The sequence below is a fragment of the Acipenser ruthenus genome, chromosome 51 (genome assembly GCF_902713425.1).
Source record: "Acipenser ruthenus chromosome 51, fAciRut3.2 maternal haplotype, whole genome shotgun sequence".
Taxonomy (NCBI): domain Eukaryota; kingdom Metazoa; phylum Chordata; class Actinopteri; order Acipenseriformes; family Acipenseridae; genus Acipenser; species Acipenser ruthenus.
In genome coordinates, this window is record NC_081239.1 from 5,654,423 (window position 1) to 5,674,206 (window position 19,784).

A 19,784-nucleotide genomic window follows, 5' to 3' on the forward strand; every position below is an offset into this window, starting at 1 on the left:
GGAGCGACTCACAGTCCTCCCAGGGCGGTGGAGGTGGAACCAGCAGGAATGCTCCCTCTGCTGGCGGAGGTGGGAGCGACATGTCGTCCTCCCACGGAGACGGAGGTGGAACCAGCAGGAATGCTCCCTCTGCTGGCGGAGGTGGGAGCGACTCACAGTCCTCCCATGGAGATGGAGGCGGCACCAGCAGGTATTCCCCCTCTGCTGGCAGGTACCTGGGCTGTGGACCTTCGGCCTTCCCCTTCTTGGGCCGTGGACGCACCGACTCCCCCCTCTTGGGCTGTGGACGTTCAGGCTCCTCCCACTCAGGTGTAGGACGTTCGGGCTCCTCCCTCTTAGGCGCAGGACGTTCGGGCTCCTCCCTCTTAGGCGCAGGACATTCGGGCTCCTCCCATTCCAGGTCAGTGTTCCCTCTCTGCCTCCTTCTCACCTTCCGCTCTCTCCCCTCTCGCTCCTGGTAGACCCAGTCGACCATCTGGGTCATCCTCTCCAAGGCCTCTACGAGCCCTGGATATCCTCTGGTGATGGCCTTTTCCTGAACTTCTGGCTCCAGCCTAACGAAGTCCAAGAGGATATCCAGGTTGCTGTCCCCCAGCAGATGTCTCCCCTCTGTTTTTAACCACAGCGGGGCGCTGGGGTCCCTCAGCCAGCTCTCATACCTCTCCATCCTTCTCTGGAGAGGTGGCCTCTGTGGAGCACTTTCCCTCTGATAGTGCCTCACCTCCGTGAAGTGCAGGCACCACGAAGCTTCCTCCAACCTCTTTCCTCCCATCTTCCTTCCTCCTCCACTCCACACAATCAAAAAAACGAAAAAAAATGAAAAAGATGCAGTACCCTCTTCTGCCTGCGTCCTGGAGGCGCTGCGATCCCTCTTCTGACACCACGTGTGGCAGGAATGGCTGAGTGGTCTGACGTCACGGCAGAAGAAGGCACAACAAAACAAAAGGTATGGTGCAGTGGCGCGGGCGCCGTTTTATTTAAGCAAACAAAAATAAATATTTAAACAAAAAGCACTGTGCTCACCGAGCAAAATAAAAGGTTAAACAAAAACAAATCACGAACACAAAATAAATCAAACACAGGTCAGGCTGGGCAGCTTGCCTTCACTGTTCCTATGTTATTTTCTTTTAGTTTCGCTTTTGCTTTTGCTTTTACTCTCCGTCTCGCTCTCGCTCTCTCCGCACCTACAACACCCACCCAGAGTGCCGAGAGCTGCAGGCTTTTATTAACAGGTGACCATCTCCCGATTAGCAACAAATTAAACCACTTAATTCATTCGGGAGATGGCCACCTTCTGCACGAGTTTTAATTAATTACTCCTGGCAGAGGACGAGCACCGATCTCGCCTCTGCCAGGACACGTTTTAAAAATAAACAAAACAATAACACGGCGCTACGCCGTCATAAATATAATACAATAAAACTAAATAAATAATACAAAACACTCTGCACAGGGGCGGAGGGGGAGACCCCGATCTAAAAATAAATAAACAATGTACAGGGCTGCTCGCCCTGTTACATGTGGTTTGATGGATTTGCTTCACTGGACCCCCCCTAAACTACTTTCTCTCTTTCCTCTATGGAACTATACGAGCGAAACTCCGATTGGCTGAAGGACTGTCTGCACAATGCACGCCCCCCCCCCCCCCCCCCGTTGCTTAGCAACCGCGTGTCCCGTTCCACGGCTCTGCTTGCCAGCGGCTCGCCGCTTGATCTCCCCGCCCTGCCAATCATCTACTGCCTTTATAAATGCGGAGGAATATTGTGAGAGGGAGAGCCGGACTTGTGAAGGAGATTCCGCGCTGCAGACTGGAGCTGGAACGCGGAGAGGCTTTATAACTTCGTGTCGCACACCAGGAAGGCTGTGTCTGACCGGGAGGGGATCATTTCCAACACGAGGTGCAGCGTGCTGGGGTTCCCCGGTCAGGGAGCCTGTTAGTTTATTGTTAACGTTGTGTGGTTTATTTGATAGCTGTCCCGCTCCTGCAGCAAGGAGTCCTCTGGTTTATTTGTTATATTTTATTTTATTCCGGCGTGCACGCAGCTGTTTTATATATTCATTTTAAATAGATTGGGGTGGAATTGGTACCGTGTACTTTATAAATGTAATGTAGTTTGTAACGAGACCATTCAACTGCTGACGTTGTTGTCTACTTTGTATGTATCACAAAAAGAACAGAATTGCTGATCTGGTTAATTAACTGCATTATAAGAAACTGATAAATCCAAGTATTTTATATAAACTGCAATAATATAATCTGTTGTAATTAGTTTAATTAACTTCACTATAAGAAACTGATAGATTTAGAGTTTGTTTTATTGTATCATCCCTATATATACTAGACAATTGTTATAGACTGTGAAGTGAAGGTGGCATTGTCATATGGGTTACATTATTGTTAATGTGCTTGAGATTTTTAAAATTATTATTACTAATAAAAAGTATACACCCATTTTTATTTATTGTTTTCATAATGATGAACTGAAAGTTTCAGTACTGCCTCAGTCCACAAGCCTGTCAGTAACTGTATTTTGATCCAAAAGAACTGGTACTATGGTACTACTGGTATTACAGTAGTTTTAGGCTGTCTTTGAAAATGAATTAATCTGGAGTTAAGAATCGTACATCTTTTACCAGAAACATTTTGTTTTACATTAAATGGATTTCATATTAGAGTGAAGCTATGGTCGCATTGCTGAGTAAGGAATGACCATAAAACAAGGCACATGCTAATTCTGAGGACACACTCGTTTTAGGTGTTAACCCTATTATTTGCAGCAGCAGAGATGCAATTTTAAAGCTTTTCACCATTTTTCAACTTTTTATTTACTTAAAACGAAAATGCAGTTTCTGCTCAATTTGTAATAAAGCAGTACTTGTTATATGATCCTGATAGTAATCATAATATAATCAGAGCCTTCTGAGGACACAGACGCCGTTACCCACAGTGACTTACAATCGTAAACAAAAACACATTTCAAGAATCACAGTTCAAGTATTCATACATATAAGAGCAAGAGAAAATACAATGACTTCAGTTCTAAAAAGTACAAGTATATGACAAAATACGATTCAATAATCAGAGCAGATAACAGTGTCAGTGATAGTTACATCAGGATATGATTAAATGCAAAATACTACAGATTGAATAACACTTGTGTCAGATTACAGTACAGTAAATGTAGTAGAATAAGGAGCAGATAAGAGCAAGTAAAGCACATTAAGGGAGAGTGATAAAGTGTCCACAGGGAAAATAGGAGTTCTACAGGTGCTGTCTGAAGAGGTGAGTCTTGAGGTATAGAAGTACCAGTTATTTTGGATCAAAATACGGTTACTGACAGGCTTGTGGACTGAGGCAGTACTGAAACTTTCAGTTCATTATTATGAAAACAATAAATAAAAAATGGATGTATACTACAGCCGGTAGATGGTGTCAAGTGTTTTAAAAAAATACTATTTGCAAAATAGTATTTACTAATTTCTATTTAAAATACATGTCTGGCAACTTATTTTCTATTTGTATTTTAAATAAATATGGAGACCAATATTTTCTATTTAAGGAGTTTCCGAGACTATTTTGCCCATCCTTGGCATTCAGCTGTTAACTGTAAGGTTGGTTTCCAGGCAGATTCTCTTTCCGGGCAGCCTTCTCAATAGAGTCCAAGCTTCCGATTTCATTTGCAGTCATGAAGGGTGCGGTGGCCAAGTGGTAAGGCATCGGTCTCGTAAACCGAAGATCACGGGTTCAATCCCTGTCCATACCTTGTGGCTGTCTTTAAAACACTATTTGTTACTTGTTTGTACCTTTGCAGCTGAAAAGAAAAATTATATAATGCAAATTGTATTTTAATTTAAATAAATATGGGGGTATTCGGATTTGAACCGGGGATCTCTTGATGAGCAATCAAATGCTCTGCCACTGAGCTATACCCCGACTCCAACAACACCATTTCCTATCAAGAACAACCAACGGTGCCGAGCTGTCAGTTTCAGGAATGCAACCTGTCAAGGCGCGTGATTTTTTTCCTCGTATCCCGCAGAAAATTCCTGTGGCGCAATTGGTCAGTGTGTTTGGCTCTTAACCCTTTAAGGACCGAGATTGTGTCAAAACCACATCATACTGAAATTTCAAATTGAAAGCCAAAGCTTGCCTTGCCAGACGGCTTTGACAGATTATTTAAGAGAAGCTATAACGTTCCCCAGAGTGTCCTGAAAACAAGGACACCCATTCCAAGATGCGACTGTAACAAATTGATTTTTAGTGCATTGTTATAGGAAGAGAGTCAAATACAGCCAGAAAAACCCACTTGGTCCTTAAATAGTTTAGCAAACGGTTGGTTGCTTGTGTAGCAGGTCTTGATATACATATAGCTACATTTATGTTAATAATTTGACTACGGCACCTTGTGTTTATTGAGGACAAGGACCTCGAGTGGTTGGTTCCCACACAAACTCTTTTATCCAGGAGAAACCAAGCAATCATACACCAAAAATAATCTTTACAAGATTTTATTAGTAATTGTTTTAAAAATCTCAAGCACATTAACACTAATGTAAACCATATGACAATGCCACCTTCACTTCACAGTCTAATAATTGTCTAATAGATTGTATATATATCTAAGGATAATACAATAAAAACAAACTCTAAATCTATCAGTTTCATATAGTGCAGTTAATTAAACTAATTACCACAGATTATATTATTGTAGTTTATATCAAGTACTTGGATCTATCAGTTTCTTATAGTAAAGTTAATTAACCAGATCAGCAATTCTGTTCTTTTTGTGATGCATACAAAGTAGACAACAACGTCAGCAGTTGAATGGTCTCGTTACAAACTACATTACATTTATAAAGTACACGGTACCAATTCCACCCCAATCTATTTAAAATGAATATATAAAACAGCTGCGCGCTCGCCAGAATAAAATAAAATATAACAAATAAACCAGAGGACTCCTTGCTGCAGGAGCGGGACAGCTATCAAATAAACCACACAACGTTAACAATAAACTAACAGGCTCCCTGACCGGGGAACCCCAGCACGCTGCACCCCGTGTTGGAAATGATCCCCTCCCGGTCAGACACAGCCTTCCTGGTGTGCGACACGAAGTTATAAAGCCTCTCCGCGTTCCAGCTCCAGTCTGCAGCGCGGAATCTCCTTCACAAGTCCGGCTCTCCCTCTCACAATATTCCTCCGCATTTATAAAGGCAGTAGATGATTGGCAGGGCGGGGAGATCAAGCAGCGAGCCGCTGGCAAGCAGAGCCGTGGAACGGGACACGCGGTTGCTAAGCAACAGGGGTGGCGTGCATTGGGCAGAGAGTCCTTCAGCCAATCGGAGTTTCGCTCGTATAGTTCCATAGAGGAAAGAGAGAAAGTAGTTTAGGGGGGTCCAGTGAAGCAAATACATCAAACCACACTCGAGATGAGAAATAATAATAAAGAGCTGAACGACAAAACACACATTTATATAAATAAATCAATAACAAGTGACACAAAAACAGGAGGAGTGGCAAACACTGTTGCAGCAGCAAAGGTCATTCAAAATGATCTCGACAACATTCAGAACTGGGCAGACACATGGCAAATGACATTTAATAGAGGAAAGTGGAAGGTGCTGCACGCAGGCAATACATTTCTCCCCCCTTCCTTTCTATATTGGTTAATTGTGGGCTCTAGTTTTTTTTATTTAACATCACTGAGTCCCTTGTCCCTGTGGATTGCAACCACAATGTAGAAACATCTAGAGAATGGATGGGAATGGGCAATAAACATCACTGCTGTTTCTCTTAAAGCGTGTTTATTTATTTCTAATACTGGACCCTGTCTTAATACTGTATCACATTCTGAATATGAATATAGCTGAGTTATTAATTGTAGATAATATTTAGAATACCAGATACACATTTAGTATTAAAAAGCAATCCATGTGATTTCTTTACCAGTCGTTCATTATTTTGTGTATCAGCCTCCACACAAAGCCGAGCGCAGTGCGGTATACTGTAATGATGCTGCAGTCAGTCTGCCCGGACTGCACCTGAACCATCTTAAAACCACGAAGCCTCCAATAAGCTCATTTGTAAAAGTTAGTAAAGAATGGCGCTATATAATCTAAGGAAGCTGAATGTGAACTCCTAGCTGGAGCAACGAGAGAGGGAGAGAGGGGGCGGGGCAGAGAAGGAGGCGGAGACGCTGCTAGGCAACCGGCTCCTGAACATTCCACTCCGCTGAGCAGAGACCGTTAGGATTTAAAAATGCCAAAGTTCCGAGCGCCGTTAGTATGGGCTGCCAGAAATGAGGAGCAAATAAATACAGCTTTTTATAAATGTGTGCATTCAGATATCATTTAGAAATCTAGTTACAAGATTTAACAGTTAGCTAAATATTTAACTAAATATTAAATCTCTTAACTAGATTCAATATTTAGCTAAATATTTTAATACAGTGCTATTTGAGTATTTAAAATATGGTTATCTTCAAAATTAAAATGTATGTCAGCAACTGTATGTTAATTAAACGAAGCGCCTGACGCCGCTCGGAACTCTCGCATTTTTAAATCCTAACGGTCTCTGCTCAGCGGAGTGGAATGTTCAGGAGCCGGTTGCCTAGCAGCGTCTCCGCCTCCTTCTCTGCCCCGCCCCCTCTCTCCCTCTCTCGTTGCTCCAGCTAGGAGTTCACATTCAGCTTCCTTAGATTATATAGCGCCATTCTTTACTAACTTTTACAAATGAGCTTATTGGAGGCTTCGTGTTTTTAAGATGGTTCAGGTGCAGTCCGGGCAGACTGACTGCAGCATCATTACAGTATACCGCACTGCGCTCGGCTTTGTGTGGAGGCTGATACACAAAATAATGAACGACTGGTAAAGAAATCACATGGATTGCTTTTTAATGCTAAATGTGTATCTGGTATTCCAAGTATTACCTACAATTAATAATTCAGCTATATTCATATTCAGAATGTGATACAGTATTAAGACAGGGTCCAGTATTAGAAATAAATAAACACGCTTTGAGGGTGGATTGCGCACATCGAGATTCAGTCTGGATCAGACTCGATCTCGGATTGAATCTTGGATTGATATTTTTTTCCGTTGTGCAGATCTAGATTCAAATTCAATCCGAGATTCCGTTCCAATCCTGGTAGGAGGTGGATTGAGTCTGGATTCTTGTGAAGATGGTCGGTTATTTTGGATGGTTAGATATCGTGTTGTTCGTGATCGTAGCAATCCTTTTATTGAATAGTGACGAAGGTTTTATACAAGGATTCAGAATGAGAAACGAAAGAATACCAGAGCTGGAGAATATTTCAAAATCACAAATAATTATATACAGAGCCAAAAAAGCCTCCCTCACTCCACATCAATCTGCTGCTTGAGATTTCATGCACTGGGTCGTTTCAGATAATAATCGGGTGCAGTACCTGCTTCATGTCGATGCGTCATCTAGTAATTCACAGGATCACTGAAGTTACGTGAATATATTCATTTTCCAACGGGAGAAGTTACGAGCCATCGTATTTATCTTGCTCTTAATTGTATTATTACTTGTACTGTAACACTTGAAATGTATTTGCTTACGATTGAAAGTCGCCCTGGATAAGGGCGTCTGCTAAGAAATAAATAATAATAATAATAATAATAATAATAATAATAATAATAATAATAACCAATTAAACGATAATTTTTTCACCGGAACAAATGCATTTGAGCAATATATGTAGTAGCGAGGTAGATACTGTAGTTTTTTTTTATATAAACTCAACATATTATTAGTTTATTTAGCAGACGCCTTTATCCAAGGCAACTTACAGAGACTAGGGTGTATGAACTATGCATCAGCTGCAGAGTCACTTACAACTACGTCTCACCCGAAAGACGGAGCACAAGGAGGTGAAGTGACTTGCTCAGAGTCACACAATGAGTCAGTGGCTGAGGTGGGATTTGAACCGGGGACCTCCTGGTTACAAGCCCTTTTCTTTAACCATTGGACCACACAGTATGTATTAGATTTAGAAAAAAAAAACAGACACCATGCAAGATAAAACAGTTCCAAGTGTACAATACTAATAATTCTGTACAAGTTTATGTACAGTTACTGCAGCTTATTCCTCTGCCTTTTCAAAGCAGCTGACAGCGACATCAGGGGCCGGGGCAGGATCAATCACTCACCTACCTCAGGAAATGTTCTGTAAATAAATACATGTTCTAGTAATTAATTCAGTACTTGATTATTATTCCTATTCAAAACTCACACATACATTAGTTAATCAGCACATACACTTGCTATCAAGGTAAATAACGTTTGGTTATCGGTTTTTTATTGTTTTATTCTCTATATAATAATGTCTTTATAGTTATCAAATTAAATTTGATAAAAGGTTTTTCTCAAAGAAAGAAAACGCACAGGTTTTAGTCGTTGCCATGGTTATGCTTTGACTACCAATTCACGAGACGGTGTTTCGCAATCAGCTAGCGTCACAGACAACCTGAATCCAGGATTAACGGCTGAATTTTAGATTCACTCTCGGATCCGCAGATCCGCCACCAGTCTTGATCTGCGCAGCAGAAATGAATCCAGGATCCAATCTTGGATTAGTCAGTCCTAGACTGGGACGAATCTTGCTCTCGATGTGCGCAATCCACCCTAAGTGTGGTCAAGAGATATGGAGAGATGTTTACATGTTTAGCAGTAAGGGCAGTACATATTGAAGTGGCATCTTCTTTGGACACTGACTCTTGTGTCAATGCACTGCGTCGGATCATCTGAAGAGGAGGTCAAGTTTTGGAAATCCGATCTGACAACGGTACCAATTTCATTGGAGCAGAGCCTGAACTGAGAGAAGCTATTGAAAGTTTGAATCAAGCCAGATTGCAAGGGGCTATGCTAAAGAATGGAGTGAAGCGGATTTTCAACCCACCAGCTGGGTCTCACCACGGCGGTGTGTGGGAAAGACAGATAAGGAGAGAAAGATTCTCAGTGCTGTTCTAAAACAGCAAACACTTGATGATGAAGGTCTTTAGACAATTCTTTGTGAGGTGGAAGCCATCGTTAATGATCATCCAATCATAAGGGTCTCTGATGATGTGAATGATTTGGAAGCTCTAACACCTAATCATTTGCTGCGGTTGAAGACTAAGCCAAATATGCCTCCTGGTTTGTTCAGAAAAGAAGATTTGTATGCTCGTTGAAGATGGAAGCAAGTCCAGTTCATGGCTGATTTGTTCTAGAAGAGATGGACAGGTGAGCACTTACCGTTGTTGCAGGAGCGACAGAAGTGGTCTCGTGTTTGAAGAAACTTCATCGTAGGAGATGTTGTTCTGATAGTCGATGACACAGCACCGCGTAACTCTTGGATGATGGGAAGAGTTGCTGAAACGATGCCAGATAAGAAGGGGGAGAAGTACAGTCGTGGACAAGGACAACGCAGTTAGAAGCAGTTTGAAAGCAGGTTGACAGCTGCAGAAACAAAACTAACCTTCCAAAAAAAAAAAAAAGGTCTTCAAGCCAGTAATCTGTGACAACTGCATGTGTAAAGTGTACGTTTCTGTAAAGTGTACGTTTGTGTAAAGTGTACGTTTGTGTAAAGTGTACGTTTGTGTAAAGTGTACGTTTGTGTAAAGTGTACGTTTGTGTAAAATGCCGCGCGATCGAAGAACGTGTGCTCTTCAAGAACGTCATGATGCAAGTTCAAACCACGGGATTTTTTTGTTCTCCTGTGATATGTGCTGTTTTCAAACATAAATCCATTGTTTCATATAAATGGTGTGGATATCAAACTGCTTGCATTCCCTGGTTTGTTTTGACGTTGACCAACATGTGGAATCACAGGATTGGTAGATGTCCAGTTATTTAGCTTTTCTGTTTGAAAAGTCGCTACACACCCTTCAAAAGTAGACGGAAGAGGAATATCTCATTGTGTATAAGAGGTATTTATGGTTTTTATCACATTTGATGTAAGAGTGTTTCAGGATTTTGGTACAGATGGTAATTCTAAGTGATTTAGTTTTGCCGCTGCAACATGGTGAAAACAGCTAAACTCTTGGAGCTGTATAGAGACTCTCGGTCGTTTCAAACACGTTTTTCTAACTCCTCTCAATCCCACGACAAAAACATTGTCAATGTAAAAAAACAAGTCAGAAAAACGCAACAGCTGTTTAAAGGGGTGATATCAAACACAAAAGCCCAAGTTAGGAGAAGCAATTAGGCCAATCTTGTCAAGCATCAAGCAAATAGGCACACTTGGAAAGGTGCTGGGGCCCAAGATTCACACAATTCTTGCTTCTAACTTGGCGTCTTTTTTTGATCGCTTCGCTCCACTTTATCGCTCCACTTGAAATGCTCTTTGTATGACTTGAAGTGACTGAGACACAAACACACTGAGACTGCGACAGACACACACACTGACACACACACTGACAAACACTGAGACACACACACACTGAGACACACACAGAAACTGAGACACACACACACACTGAGACAGACACTGAGACACACAGGTGCTGACACACACACACACAGATACTGACACACACACACACACACACAGAGGTACTGACCCGCACACACACACACACACACACACACACTTGCTATGCACTTATGTTATGCTAATTGGTAAACATGCAAATTTCAACATTACAAGAGCCAATCAAATCGCGTGAAAGTTCAAAGCGGGAGGAGCTCATTTGCATACAAATTCCAGATTTAGCTGCCAGTTAAATATTTAGCAAAATGTTAAATCTAGCTAAGAGCCCATACTAACGGCGCTCGGAACTTTGGCATTTTTAAATCCTAACGGTCTCTGCTCAGCGGAGTTGTATAGAGACTCTCGGTCGTTTCAAACACGTTTTTCTAACTCCTCTCAATCCCACGACAAAAACATTGTCAATGTAAATAAACACGTTCGAAAAACGCAACAGCTGTTTAAAGGGGTGATATCAAACACAAAAGAACAAGTTAGGAGAAGCAATCAGGCCAATCTTGTCAAGCATCAAGCAAATAGGCACACTTGGAAAGGTGCTGGGGCCCAAGATTCACACAATTCTTGCTTCTAACTTGGCGCCTTTTTTTTTTGATCGCTTCGCTCCACTTGAAATGCTCTTTGTATGACTTGAAGTGACTGAGACACACACACACACTGAGACACACACACACTGAGACTGCGACAGACACACACACACTGAGACACACACTGAGGAGACACACAGACAAACACACACAAACACTGATACACACACACACACTGAGGAGACACACAGAGTCACACACACACACTGAGAGACACACAGAGACACACACACACAGGTACTGACACGCACACACACACGTATTCACCTGCACACACACACACACATACTGACACACACAGGTACTGACACACACACACACACACACACACTGAGACACAAACACACACACAGGTGCTAACACACACACACAGAGGTACTGACCCGCACACACACACAGGTACTGACACACACACACACACACACACACACACACACAGACACAGGTACTGACACGCACACACACACACACAGGTACTTCTGGCAGCCCATACTAACGGCGCTCGGAACTTTGGCATTTTTAAATCCTAACGGTCTCTGCTCAGCGGAGTGGAATGTTCAGGAGCCGGTTGCCTAGCAGCGTCTCCGCCTCCTTCTCTGCCCCGCCCCCTCTCTCCCTCTCTCGTTGCTCCAGCTAGGAGTTCACATTCAGCTTCCTTAGATTATATAGCGCCATTCTTTACTAACTTTTACAAATGAGCTTATTGGAGGCTTCGTGTTTTTAAGATGGTTCAGGTGCAGTCCGGGCAGACTGACTGGAGCATCATTACAGTATACCGCACTGCGCTCGGCTTTGTGTGGAGGCTGATACACAAAATAATGAACGACTGGTAAAGAAATCACATGGATTGCATTTTAAGGCTAAATGTGTATCTGGTATTCTAAGTATTACCTACAATTAATAACTCAGCTATATTCATATTCAGAATGTGATACAGTATTAAGTTCCTGGTTAACCTGCGATCTTTGAAATTGACGAGGAAATCAGTTTATGGGAAAGTAATCAAGCACTTTGTTTTTAAGGAAGTCTCTCGGAAGTGGTGTTTCGGGATTGCAATTAACCAGTCGGTCTGGAGTAGAGACGGTCCGAATCTGTGGAGGAGTGAATTCCTGGGAATTCGCACTCCTCCAGGGAGCCACCATCTTCCTCAGCGACATCGTCATCGGAATTATCACAAACGGACCGCTAAAGAGACCTGGAATACATGAACTCAGCTGCTCGCTTCTAGTTTTGTGAAATCGACAGACGTTGTGTCTCCTTTTAAGAAGTAGGAGTTCATAAAGGCTGGAGTTGAGGGTTTGAAAACGTGACCCAATGAGAAGTCTTGTTTTTGTTTGACAGCGTATAAAGATTTTACTGACAAAGGCCTGATATGTTACATTGGAAGTGCTTCGCCTGTAAAGAGTTTGATAGCATGTTTACTTGATTTCCATTTTTATCATTCAAATACTAAACAGGTAAGATGCTCCCTCTGCAGATTACAGATTCTCTTCAGATTTCCGCGGTTCTGTGCAGTTTGGGACGGCCTCTAGGCTTGAGGTTTGCAGACATGTGATAGACAGTCTCTGGGTTCGGGCAGCGATGCACATTTTAATTTGAGCTGCTGTGCTGTTATAGATTCATCTGATAGAGACACAGGGATATCTTCAGACGGCACGGTTCAGGTGTTTTGAGACTTGTGGAAAGGATGGAAGTTTTACAAATATTACTAATTTTTTTTTTTTTAATCAAAAACTGGAGTAAATTATCAATCTATTGTTCTGTATCTGACTGGTTGTATGTTAACCTTACAGAGGATTCTATGAAGAGAAATGTAATAAATGAATTTTCAAATTTGACAGGCCCTCGATGTGCGTCTCTTGTTTTGTGTTTTGTTGTTCTTCAGAGCCGGGCTCGCTGACAGGTTTAAAACACAACGCGTCGCTTTCCCTGGCGTTCTGCTGCCTGGACTTATTCCTGCGATATCTTTATCAACACAATCGCCATGGTTTATGTTTTTATTAACATGTCCCTCGTCATGAATAGTTCTGAGGAGTTGTTTTAGTTTTACATCAGTTATGAACGGAGCGCGGGAGGGGACTTGAGACAAAAAATATATCTCCTAGAGACACACAGGTACTGACGCACGCATGCGCACGCACACACACACACACACACACACACACACACAGGTACTGACCCCCACACACACACACACAGGTAGTGACCCGCACACACACACACACAGGTAGTGACACACACACACACACACACACACACACACACACACACACACACACACACAGGCATTGACCCACACAGGTAGTGACCCACACAGGTACTGACAGACACACACAGAGGTACTGACACGCACACACACAGGTACTGACAAACACACACACAGATACTGACACGCACTCACACACACACAGGTACTGACAAACACACACACAGATACTGACACGCACGCACACACCTGTACTGACAAACAGACACACACTGAGACACACACACACACAGATAGTGACACACACACACACACAGGTACTGACTCGCATACACACACAGATAGTGACACACACACTGATACACACACAGGTACTGACACACACACACTGAGACACTGAGACACACACACTGAGACACTGAGACACACACACACAGATAGTGACACACACAGGTACTGTCACACATGCACACACACAAAGGTACTGACACAGACACACACACTCACAGGTACTGACACACACACACACAGGTACTGACACACACACACACACACAGACAGATAGTGACACACACATACTGACACGCACACACACACGCAGGTACTGACACGCACAGGTACTGACACACATACACACACACAGGTACTGACGCACACACACACAGGTACTGACGCACACACACACACACACACACACACACAGGTACTGACGCACACACAGGTACGGACAAGCAAACACAGGTACTGACGCACACACACACACACACACACACACACACACACACACACTCACAGGTACAGACACAGACACACACACACAGATACACTTATGCTATGCACTTTAGCTGCCAGTTAAATATTTAGCTAAATGTTAAATCTAGTTAAGAGATTTAAAATGTATTTAAATATTTAGCTAACTGTTAAATCTTGTAACTAGATTTCTAAATGATATCTGAATGTACACATTTATAAAAAGCTGTATTTATTTTCTCCTCATTTCTGGCAGCCCATACTAACGGCGCTCGGAACTTTGGCATTTTTAAATCCTAACGGTCTCTGCTCAGCGGAGTGGAATGTTCAGGAGCCGGTTGCCTAGCAGCGTCTCCGCCTCCTTCTCTGCCCCGCCCCCTCTCTCCCTCTCTCGTTGCTCCAGCTAGGAGTTCACATTCAGCTTCCTTAGATTATATAGCGCCATTCTTTACTAACTTTTACAAATGAGCTTATTGGAGGCTTCGTGTTTTTAAGATGGTTCAGGTGCAGTCCGGGCAGACTGACTGCAGCATCATTACAGTATACCGCACTGCGCTCGGCTTTGTGTGGAGGCTGATACACAAAATAATGAACGACTGGTAAAGAAATCACATGGATTGCTTTTGAATGCTAAATGTGTATCTGGTATTCTAAGTATTACCTACAATTAATAACTCAGCTATATTCATATTCAGAATGTGATACAGTATTAAGTTCCTGGTTAACCTGTGATCTTTGTAATTGACGAGGAAATCAGTTTATGGGAAAGTAATCAAGCACTTTGTTTTTAAGGAAGTCTCTCGGAAGTGGTGTTTTGGGATTGCAATTAACCAGTCGGTCTGGAGTAGAGACGGTCCGAATCTGTGGAGGAGTGAATTCCTGGGAATTCGCACTCCTCCAGGGAGCCGCCATCTTCCTCAGCGACATCGTCATCGGAATTATCACAAACGGACCGCTAAAGTGACCTGGAATACATGAACTCAGCTGCTCGGTTCTAGTTTTGTGAAATCGACAGACGTTGTGTCTCCTTTTAAGAAGTAGGAGTTCATAAAGGCTGGAGTTGAGGGTTTGAAAACGTGACCCAATGAGAAGTCTGGTTTTTGTTTGACAGCGTATAAAGATTTTACTGACAAAAAGGCCTGATATGTTACATTGGAAGTGCTTCGCCTGTAAAGAGTTTGATAGTATGTTTACTTGACTTCCATTTTTATCATTGAAATACTAAACAGGTAAGATGCTCCCTCTGCAGATTACAGATTCTCTTCAGATTTCCGCGGTTCTGTGCAGTTTGGGACGGCCTCTAGGCTTGAGGTTTGCAGACATGTGATAGACAGTCTCTGGGTTCGGGCAGCGATGCACATTTTAATTTGAGCTGCTGTGCTGTTATAGATTCATCTGATAGAGACACAGGGATATCTTCAGACGGCACGGTTCAGGTGTTTTGAGACTTGTGGAAAGGATGGAAGTTTTACAAATATTACTATTTTTTTTTATTTATCAATAACTAGAGTAAATTATCAAAATCCGTTGTTCTGTATATGACTGGTTGTATGTTAACCTCACAGAGGATTCTATGAAGAGAAATGTAATAAATGAATTTTCAAATTTGACAGGCCCTCGATGTGCGTCTCTTGTTTTGTGTTTTGTTGTTCTTCAGAGCCGGGCTCGCTGACAGGTTTAAAACACAACGCGTCGCTTTCCCTGGCGTTCGGCTGCCTGGACTTATTCCTGCGATATCTTTATCAACACAATCGCCATGGTTTATGTTTTTATTAACATGTCCCTCGTCATGAATAGTTCTGAGGAGTTGTTTTAGTTTTCCATCAGTTATAAACGGAGCGCGGGAGGGGACTTGAGACAAAAAATATATCTCCTAGAGACACACAGGTACTGACGCACGCATGCGCACGCACACACACACACACACACAGGTACTGACCTCCCCCCACACACACACACACACAGGTACTGACAGACACACACACAGAGGTAGTGACCCACACACACACACAGGTACTGACAAACACACACAGATACTGACAAACACACACAGGTAGTGACACACACACACACACACACAGGTACTGACCCCCCCCCACACACACACACACGGGTAGTGACCCGCACACACACACACACACAGGTAGTGACACACACACACAGGTACTGACACACACACAGGTACTGAAACACACACACACACACAGAGGCACTGACCCACACCCACACACACACAGGTAGTGACCCACACAGATACTGACAGACACACACAGAGGTACTTACACGCACACACACAGGTACTGACAAAGACACACACAGATACTGACACGCACGCACACACATGTACTGACAAACAGACACACACTGAGACACACACACACACAGGTACTGACACACACACACACACACACACACTGAGACACACACACACACAGATAGTGACACACACAGGTACTGACGCACACACAGGTATGGACAAGCAAACACAGGTACTGACACACACACTCACAGGTACTTACACACACACACACACACACACACTCACAGGTACTAACACAGACACACACACACAGGTACACTTATGCTATGCACTTTAGCTGCCAGTTAAATATTTAACTAAATGTTAAATCTAGTTAAGAGATTTAAGATTTATTTAAATATTTAGCTAAATGTTAAATCTAGTTAAGAGATTTAATATTTAGTTAAATATTTAGCTAACTGTTAAATCTTGTAACTAGATTTCTAAATGATATCTGAATGCACACATTTCTAAAAAGCTGTATTTATTTTCTCCTCATTTCTGGCAGCCCATACTAACGGCGCTCGGAACTTTGGCATTTTTAAATCCTAACGGTCTCTGCTCAGCGGAGTGGAATGTTCAGGAGCCGGTTGCCTAGCAGCGTCTCCGCCTCCTTCTCTGCCCCGCCCCCTCTCTCCCTCTCTCGTTGCTCCAGCTAGGAGTTCACATTCAGCTTCCTTAGATTATATAGCGCCATTCTTTACTAACTTTTACAAATGAGCTTATTGGAGGCTTCGTGTTTTTAAGATGGTTCAGGTGCAGTCTGGGCAGACTGACTGCAGCATCATTACAGTATACCGCACTGCGCTCGGCTTTGTGTGGAGGCTGATACACAAAATAATGAACGACTGGTAAAGAAATCACATGGATTGCTTTTTAATGCTAAATGTGTATCTGGTATTCTGAGTATTACCTACAATTAATAACTCAGCTATATTCATATTCAGAATGTAATACAGTATTAAGACAGGGTCCAGTATTATAAATAAATAAACACGCTTTAAGAGAAACAGCAGTGATGTTTATTGACCATTCCCATCCATTCTCTAGATGTTTCTACATTGTGGTTGCAATCCACAGGGACAAGGGACTCAGTGATGTTAAATAAAAAAACTAGAGCCCACAATTAACCAATATAGAAAGGAAGGGGGGAGAAATGTATTGCCTGCGTGCAGTACCTTCCACTTTCCTCTATTAAATGTCATTTGCCATGTGTCTGCCCAGTTCTGAATGCTGTCGAGATCATTTTGAATGACCTTTGCTGCTGCAATAGTGTTTGCCACTCCTCCTATTTTTGTGTCGTCTACAAATTTAACAAGTTTGCTTACTATACCAGAATCTAAATCATTAATGTAGATTAGGAATAGCAGAGGACCTAATACTGATCCCAATGTGCATTATAAATATCATATGGGAGATACTGAAATTGAAGAAGGAATCTATGAAAAAGACCCAGGAGTTTATGTTGACTCAGAAATGTCTTCATCTAGACAATGTGGGGAAGCTATAAAAAAAAGGCCAACAAGATGCTCGGATATATTGTGAAAAGTGTTGAAATTAAATCAAGGGAAGTAATGTTAAAACTTTACAATGCATTAGTAAGACCTCATCTAGAATATTGTGTTCAGTTCTGGTCACCTCGTTACAAAAAGGATATTGCTGCTCTAGAAAGAGTGCAAAGAAGAGCGACCAGAATTATCCCGGGTTTAAAAGGCATGTCGTATGCAGACAGGCTAAAAGAATTGAATCTATTCAGTCTTGAACAAAGAAGACTACGCAGCGATCTGATTCAAGCATTCATAATCCTAAAAGGTATTGACAATGTCGACCCAGGGGACTTTTTCAACCTGAAAAAAGAAACAAGGACCAGGGGTCACAAATGGAGATTAGATAAAGGGGCATTCAGAACAGAAAATAGGAGGCACTTTTTTACACAGAGAATTGTGAGGGTCTGGAACCAACTCCCCAGTAATGTTGTTGAAGCTGACACCCTGGGATCCTTCAAGAAGCTGTTTGATGAGATTCTGGGATCAATAAGCTACTAACAAGCAAACGAACAAGATGGGCTGAATGGCCTCCTCTTGTTTGTAAACTTTCTTATGTTCTTATGTTCTTATTCCTTATACAATGCTGCCACCGTGTGGACATTTACTAGAACTGTTTGTTCTAATATATATATTTATGTCAAGTCTCAAGTCACAACGGTCAAGGGTCAAGTCTGGAAACAGCCAAGCCTGATTGACGTGATGAGGAAGATAAGGATGATGAGGAGGAGGAGGAGGAGGAGGAGTGTGAGGGAGGAGACCCTCACATTGTTTCAGTATGTATCTGGACATTTACTGCAAATGTTTTTAATCTGTTTTTGTATGGTGTTGCTGATCCTTGTGTCTAGTAAGGAAAATAATAAAAACAAAATTCACTTCCCTGTTGTACAGGGACTGGAGGCCTGTGGTTGGGAGTGTCCTGAAAACCAAAAGAAAGGTTAATGAAGAGTACGGTTTAGAGAGCTGGTTTGGAAAGGAGCACACTTCCACAACAATGGATTGCAGTACTATTGTTGAGATAAACTGATATGCAATGGTTCAGGTAACCTGAGTTGGGTGTGGTAGTGAGGTCCTCCATCTTGACAGGAAGTGGGGAAGCAGCCATGTTGGTGAGGGAAGCTATATGGACTTCCCTGAGTACTGACTTCCTGTAGTCAGGGCAGTACCTGTAGAAGATATTGAAAGGGGGGACAGCTGATTTTCAGTACGTTTCCCTCTGCTTGTTTTAAAGCATAGTTTTAATGCACGTGTTAGATTAATGTTTATATATATATATTCATTGATTTGTTTCTTTTTGAATACTTTATTTATTCTTGATAACTGTTTGCTGGTTTGTTTCTATATACCCACCTGCAGAATGGTTTATTCTGGGGGAGGGGGAGGTCTGGAAGGGTATAAAGGCTGTTCGTTTTGTTCAGTCAGGATCGTCTTTTTGTGCAGATCAGAGGGCAGTTTTGCAGCTCTGTGGTTGGACTCAGTTATTGGAGTCAGTACCTGTGATTAGGTGACTAGAAATAGTTCTTTTTGGTTTCCACTTTTTCTTTCCTCAAATTGTTTGATATTTTGTTCAATTAGCTTTTTGTTTATTATTGTTCTTAAATAAAAATAATTGGTTTGGCACCAAACTTCTCTGTGATCCTTGTGTGTGTGTGTGTGTGTGTGTCAGTGTCACACACACACACACACACACACACACACATACACACACCGAGACACACACACGGAGACACAGATACACACACACTGAAACACTCACACAGTGACACACACACACACACACTGACACACACACACTGAGACACACACAATGAGACACAAACATACTGAGACACACACACACACACACTGAGACACACACACAATGAGACACACACACTGAGACACAAACATACTGAGACACACACAGAG

General features: G+C 42.3%; 1 non-coding gene across 1 annotated transcript; it reads left to right on the forward strand.

Moving 5' to 3' along the window:
- Window positions 1-3,692: 3,692 nt before the first annotated feature.
- On the forward strand, window positions 3,693-3,764 carry trnat-cgu (transfer RNA threonine (anticodon CGU)). Its single transcript has one exon. It is a non-coding gene; the product is annotated as a tRNA-Thr (tRNA).
- The last annotated feature ends 16,020 nt before the right edge of the window (window positions 3,765-19,784 follow it).